The following is a 6,464-nucleotide window of genomic DNA, read 5'->3' on the forward strand; positions in this document are numbered from 1 at the left end:
CAGCCCAAACACACACCAAGTGGGCCCCGGAAGTGGATTTCTGCACCATATATCTTAGTTTACTCATTTTCTGTAAACCTAGGTTACTAGTTTAGTATAAAAACTACTTTTAGAGTTTTATTTTGGACCTCATGACATTTTACATCTGAATGTGTATCTTCTACGGCATGAGTCTCTAAACCCCATGGTTGGGGGTGAGGAGCTCTGCTGTGTCTCGATGGATTAATGCAATTATTTCTGTTTTCAATTCAATCACGCTTGTTTCTATTCTATGATATTCATTCGCATTTCAACATGATGAATGTGATGATCCGTGACACTCATCACCATTCTCAACTTATGAACATGTTCCTGACAACCACTTCTGTTCTACCTTAGATTGAGTGTGTATCTCTTGGGTTCCTGGTTCACGAGTTTGATTGCCTCTCCTGACAACATAGTGTTCAAATCCGTGAAACCAGAGTCTTCGTGGTATAAGCTAGAATCAATTGGCAGCACTCTTGAGATCCGGAAAGTCTAAACCTTGTCTGTGGTATTCCGAGTAGGATCTGGGAAGGGGTGACTGTGACGATCTTCAAACTCACAAATGTTGGGCGCAGTGACAGTGTGCAAAAGGATCAATGGATCCTATTCCAGCACGAGTGAGAATTGACAGATGATTAGCCCTACGGAACCCGTAGTTGGACCATTTTCACTGAGAGGACGGATGGTAGCCATTGACAACGGTGACCCACCAACATACAGCTTGCCATGGAAGGAGCCTTGCGTGCGTGAAGAAGACAACAGTAGGAAAGCATAAATTCAGAAGACAGAGCATCTCCAAAACCTCAACCTGTTCTCCATTACTGCATAACAAGTATTATTCATTTCATGTCCCTTTACTTTTTACAAACAAAACTCTTTTCATTATTAATCTCCTGACTAAGGTTTACAAGATAACTGTAGATTGCTTCAAGCCGACAATCTCTGTGGGATCGACCCTTACTCACGTAAGGTATTACTTGGACGACCCAGTGCACTTGGTGGTTAGTGGCACCGGAGTTGTGAAAAGTGTGAATCACAATTTCGTGCACCAGCGAGCAATCTGAATTATCACCGAAGCTGTCAAAGAATTTCCTACACCCATTCAATCGAGCTCTATGGTGCACGAAATTGTGATCACTACAACTTCGCACAACTAACCAGCAAGTGCACTGGGTCGTCCAAGTAATACCTTACGCGAGTAAGGGTCGATCCCACGGAGATTGTTGGTATGAAGCAAGCTATGGTCACCTTGTAAATCTCAGTCAGGCAGACTCAATTGGATATGGTGATGAACGAATAAAGCATAAAGATACAGATAGAGATACTTATGTAATTCATTGGTAGGAACTTCAGATAAGCGTATGAAGATGCCTTCCCTTCCGTCTCTCTGCTTTCCTACAGTCTTCATCCAACCCTTCTTACTCCTTTCCATGGCAAGCTCGTGTAGGGTTTCACCATTGTCAGTGGCTACCTCCCATCCTCTCAGTGAAAGCGATTGGCATATGCCCTGTCACGGCATAGCGGAATTCAGCTGTCGGTTCTCGGTCAGGCCGGAATAATATCCATTGATACTTTTGCGTCTGTCACTAACGCCCCGCCTGCTAGGAGTTTGAAGCACGTCACAGTCATTCAATCATTGAATCCTACTCAGAATACCACAGACAAGGTTAGACCTTCCGGATTCTCTTGAATGCCGCCATCAGGTCCTGCCTATACCACGAAGATTCCGATTAAAGAATCCAAGAGATATTCACTAGAGCTTTGATTGCTTGTAGAACAAGAATGGTTGTCAGTCACCTTGTTCATAGGTGAGAATGATGATGAGTGTCACGGATCATCACATTCATCAAGTTGAAGAACAAGTGATATCTTGGACAAAGAACAAGCGGAATTGAATAGAAGAACAATAGTAATTGCATTAATACTCGAGGTACAGCAGAGCTCCACACCTTAATCTATGGTGTGTAGAAACTCCACCATTGAAAATACATAAGAACAAAAGTGATCATTGGTTTCGGCCCCAGAGAGGGAACCAGAAGAACCAAGATGAAAATACAATAGTAAAAGGTCCTATATATAGAAAACTAGTAGCCTAGGGTGTACAGAGATGAGTAAATGACATAAAAATCCACTTCCGGGCCCACTTGGTGTGTGCTTGGGCTGAGCATTGAAGCATTTTCGTGTAGAGACTCTTCTTGGAGTTAAACGCCAGCTTTTATGCCAGTTTGGGCGTTTAACTCCCATTTAGGTGCCAGTTCCGGCGTTTAACGCTGGAATTTCTTGAGGTGATTTTGAACGCCGGTTTGGGCCATCAAATCTTGGGCAAAGTATGGACTATCATATATTTCTGGAAAGCCCAGGATGTCTACTTTCCAACGCCGTTGAGAGCGCGCCAATTGGGCTTCTTTAGCTCCTGAAAATCCACTTCGAGTGCAGGGAGGTCAGAATCCAACAGCATCTGCAGTCCTTTTGAGTCTCTGGATCAGATTTTTGCTCAGATCCCTCAATTTCAGCCAGAAAATACCTGAAATCACAGAAAAACACACAAACTCATAGTAAAGTCCAGAAAAGTGAATTTTAATTAAAAACTAATAAAAATATACTAAGAACTCAACTAAAACTACTAAAATCATACTAAAAACAATGCCAAAAAGCGTATAAATTTTCCGCTCATCACAACACCAAACTTAAATTGTTGCTTGTCCCCAAGCAACTGAAAATCAAATAAGATAAAAAGAAGAGAATATACTATAGACTCCAAATTATCAATGAAACTTAGCTCCACATTAGATGAGCTGGACTAGTAGCTTTTTGCCTCCGAACAGTTTTGGCATCTCACTTTATCCTCTGAGGTTCAGAATGATTGGCTTCTTTAGGAACTCAGAATCCAGATAGTGTTATTGATTCTCCTAGTTAAGTATGATGATTCTTGAACACAGCTACTTATTGAGTCTTGGCCGTGGCCCAAAGCACTCTATCTTCCAGTATTACCACCGGATACATACATGCCACAGACACATAATTGGGTGAACCTTTTCAGATTGTGACTCAGCTTTGCTAAAGTCCCCAATTAGAGGTGTCCAGGGTTCTTAAGCACACTCTTTTTTTGCCTTGGATTACAACTTTATTTCTTTCTTTTTCTTTCTTTTTCTCTTTCTCCCTTTTTTTTTCGTTTTTCTTTTTCTTTTTTTTTTTTTTGTATTCACTGCTTTTTCTTGCTTCAAGAATCATTTTTTTTATGATTTTTCAGATCCTCAGTAACATGTCTCCTTTTTCATCATTCTTTCAAGAGCCAACAATTTTAACATTCATGAACCACAAATTCAAAAGACATATGCACTGTTTAAGCATACATTCAGAAAACAACAAGTATTGTCACCACATCAAACTAATTAAGCTAGTTTTAAAGATGAATTTGAAATCCTGTACTTCTTGTTCTTTTGTGATAAAAACAGTTTTCATTTAAGAAAGGTGATGGATTCATATTCATAGCTTTAAGGCATAGGCACTAAGACACTAATGATCATAAGACACAAACATGGATAAACATAAAGCATAATTTTAAAAAAACAGAAAAATAAAGAACAAGGAGATTAAAGAACGGGTCCACCTTAGTGATGGCGGCTCTTTCTTTCTCTTGAAGATCCTATGGAGTGCTTGAGCTCCTCACTGTCTCTTCCTTGTCTTTGTTGCTCCTCTCTCATGATTCTTTGATCTTTTCTAATTTCATGGAGGAGGATGGAATGTTCTTGGTGCTCCACCCTTAGTTGTCCCATGTTGGAACTCAATTCTCCTAGAGAGGTGTTTAATTTGCTCCCAATAGTCTTGTGGAGGAAAGTGCATCCCTTGAGGCATCTCAGGGATTTCTTGATGAGAGGGGTCTCTTGTTTGCTCCATCCTTTTCTTAGTGATGGGCTTGAGGTCATGCCTTCTCAGTTGAACCGGCTTTGGATGCCATAAATGGTTATGGAAAAACAAAAAGCAATGCTTTTACCACACCAAACTTAAAAGGTTTGCTCGTCCTCGAGCAAAAGAAGAAAGAAGAGAGTAGAAGAAGAAGAAATGGAGGAGAGGGGAATGGCTTTTGTGTTCGGCCAAAGAGGGGGAGAAGTGGTGTAGAGGTATTGAGGTGATTGGTGAATGGGTGAAGAAGAAGAGAGGGTGGTGGGGTTGGTGGGGATCCTGTGGGGTCCACAGATCCTTAGGTGTCAAGGAAAAGTCATCCCTGCACCAAATGGCATTCAAAATCACGTTTTGAGCCATTTCTGGCGTTAAACGCCGGGCTGGTGCCCATTTCTGGTGTTTAACGCCAGGTTCTTGCCCTTTCCTGGCGTTTAACGCCAGTCTGGTGCCCCTTTCTGGCGTTAAACGCCCAGAATGGTGCCAGACTGGGCGTTAAACGCCCAACTGCTAGCCTCACTGGCGTTTAAACGCCAGTGAGTTCTTCCTCCAGGGTGTGCTGTTTTTCTTCCTGTTTTTCATTCTGTTTTTGCTTTTTTTATTGATTTTGTAACTTCTTATGATCATCAACCTACAAAAAAGATAAAATAACAAAAGGAAATAGTTAATTATAAAACATTGGGTTGCCTCCCAACAAGCGCTTCTTTAATGTCATTAGCTTGACAGAGGACTCTCATGGAGCCTCACAGATACTCAGAGCCATGTTGGAACCTCCCAACACCAAACTTAGAGTTTGAATGTGGGGGTTCAACACCAAACTTAGAGTTTGGTTGTGGCCTCCCAACACCAAACTTAGAGTTTGACTGTGGGGGCTCTGTTTGACTCTGATTTGAGAGAAGCTCTTCAAGCTTCTTCTCCATGGTGACAGAGGGATATCCTTGAGCCTTAAACACAAAGGATTCTTCGTTCACTTGAATGATCAGTTCACCTCTATCAACATCAATCACAGCCTTTGCTGTGGCTAGGAAGGGTCTGCCAAGGATGATGGATTCATCCATGCACTTCCCAGTCTCTAGGACTATGAAATCAGTAGGGATGTAATGGTCTTCAACTTTTACCAAAACATTCTCTACAAGTCCATGAGCTTGTTTTCTTGAGTTGTCTGCCATCTCCAATGAGATTCTTGCAGCTTGTACCTCAAAGATCCCTAGCTTCTCCATTACAGAGAGAGGCATGAGGTTCACACTTGACCCTAAGTCACACAGGGCCTTCTTGAAGGTCATGGTGCCTATGGTACAAGGTATGGAAAACTTCCCAGGATCTTGTCTCTTTTGAGGTAATTTCTGCCTAGACAAGTCATCCAGTTCTTTGGTGAGCAAAGGGGGTTCATCCTCCCAAGTCTCATTTCCAAATAACTTGTCATTTAGCTTCATGATTGCTCCAAGGTATTTAGCAACTTGCTCTTCAGTGACATACTCATCCTCTTCAGAGGAGGAATACTCATCAGAGCTCATGAAAGGCAGAAGTAAGTCCAATGGAATCTCTATGGTCTCATTTTGAGCCTCAGATTCCCATGGTTCCTCATTGGGGAACTCAGAGGAGATTGGTGCACGCCCATTGAGGTCTTCCTCAGTGGCGTCCACCTCCTCTCTTTCCTCTCCATATTCGGCCATGGTTATAGCTTTGCACTCTCCTTTTGGATTTTCTTCTGTATTACTTGGGAGAGTACTAGGAGGGAGTTCAGTGACTTTCTTGCTCAGCTGACCCACTTGTCCTTCCAAATTTCTGATGGAGGACCTTGTTTCATTCATGAAACTTTGAGTGGTTTTGATTAGATCAGAGACCATTGTTGCTAAGTCAGAGGTATTCTGCTTAGAACTCTCTGTCTGTTGCTGAGAAGATGATGGAAAAGGCTTGTTATTGCTAAACCTGTTTCTTGCACCATTATTATTATTGAAACCTTGTTGAGGTCTCTCTTGATTCTTCCATGAGAAATTTGGGTGATTTCTCCATGAAGAATTATAGGTGTTTCCATAGGGTTCTCCTAGGTAATTCACCTCTTCCATTGAAGGGTTCTCAGGATCATAAGCTTCTTCCTCAGATGAAGCTTCCTTAGTACTGCCAGGTGCATTTTGCATTCCAGACAGACTTTGAGAAATCAAATTGACTTGTTGAGTCAATATCTTGTTCTGAGCCAGTATGGCATTCAGAGTGTCAATCTCAAGAACTCCTTTCTTCTGATTAGTCCCATTATTCACAGGATTCCTTTCAGAAGTGTACATGAATTGGTTATTTGCAACCATTTCAATTAGCTCTTGAGCCTCTGCAGGCATCTTCTTCAGATGAAGAGATCCTCCAGCAGAGCTATCCAAAGACATCTTGGATAGTTCAGAGAGACCATCATAGAAAATACCTATGATGCTCCATTCAGAAAGCATGTCTGAGGGACATTTTCTGATTAATTGTTTGTATCTTTCCCAAGCTTCATAGAGGGATTCTCCATCCTTCTGTCTGAAGGTTTGGACTTCCACTCTAAGCTT

The 6,464-nt window shown here is 41.8% G+C and overlaps 1 non-coding gene across 1 annotated transcript; it reads left to right on the plus strand.

Moving 5' to 3' along the window:
• The first annotated feature begins 6,356 nt into the window (after positions 1–6,356).
• Positions 6,357–6,464, plus strand: LOC130983659 (small nucleolar RNA R71). Its single transcript, XR_009087640.1, has one exon. It is a non-coding gene; the product is annotated as a small nucleolar RNA R71 (small nucleolar RNA).

Source organism: Arachis stenosperma, chromosome 5 (assembly GCF_014773155.1).
Source record: "Arachis stenosperma cultivar V10309 chromosome 5, arast.V10309.gnm1.PFL2, whole genome shotgun sequence".
NCBI classification, from domain to species: domain Eukaryota; kingdom Viridiplantae; phylum Streptophyta; class Magnoliopsida; order Fabales; family Fabaceae; genus Arachis; species Arachis stenosperma.